This window comes from Volvox carteri, assembly GCF_000143455.1.
Source record: "Volvox carteri f. nagariensis unplaced genomic scaffold VOLCAscaffold_38, whole genome shotgun sequence".
NCBI classification, from domain to species: domain Eukaryota; kingdom Viridiplantae; phylum Chlorophyta; class Chlorophyceae; order Chlamydomonadales; family Volvocaceae; genus Volvox; species Volvox carteri.
In genome coordinates, this window is record NW_003307581.1 from 507,218 (window position 1) to 508,058 (window position 841).

Consider the following 841-nt stretch of genomic DNA (forward strand, 5'->3'; position numbering starts at 1 on the left):
GGCCTCCGTGGTTGTAGAACATGTCTGTGTACCTGTGCGCCTCAGAGACAAGAAACGTCGGCTTGGGTTTACGCGTGGGTGGCCGGTCCGGCCTCCAAACCGACGCGAGGTGAAGGGACACGGGGTTATGATCACTCAAGCGGCGTTCTTCACGGTAAAAAGATTGCTGTGGCAGGACACGGAAGGAACGCACGCACGGGTACAAAGAAGGGGACGCAAGCACAAGGTCAATCATGCTGCCTCCCCCCCGGCTGGACTCGTATGTGAGCCTGCCCTCAGTGTCACCCGGTGCCCGCCCATTGAGAATGACAACCTCTGAAACCCAGCACAACTCGAGCAGTTTACGTCCAAACGCATTATGCTCCTGATCTAGCGACCGGCGGGGCACACCCAGCAGTGCTCTGTATGCCTCGCCGTCCACAAAAGGGCACCCGACCTCCTCTCCTAAATCGTCAAGATAGTCTAGGTCCGGGATGTCGGAGAGGTGGTTGGGCAGCCCCCCCACGCGCGCGTTCCAATCCCCCAGAAGCAGGATCCTCTCACCCGACTGGCGGAGGGCGCCCACGACGGTGGCCAGATGATCAAACACTTCGTCCGCTGCTTGTCCGTCAGACTCGTGTGCCCTCAGAGACGCGTGGTGTACTACCGACGCCCTGGGGGAGACGTAGCATGCACCCACCAGGGTGCTATCCTGACCTGTTTGCTTGCCGCCCAAACGCAACCAAATAGACTCGCAGCCCGCAATATCCGTGTCAACCCTCAACAAAGTGACATCCCGGGCAATCGCGTCCCGGATATAAACAGACACACCCCCGTGCAGCCGGCCCGTCTGGGGCCCGGC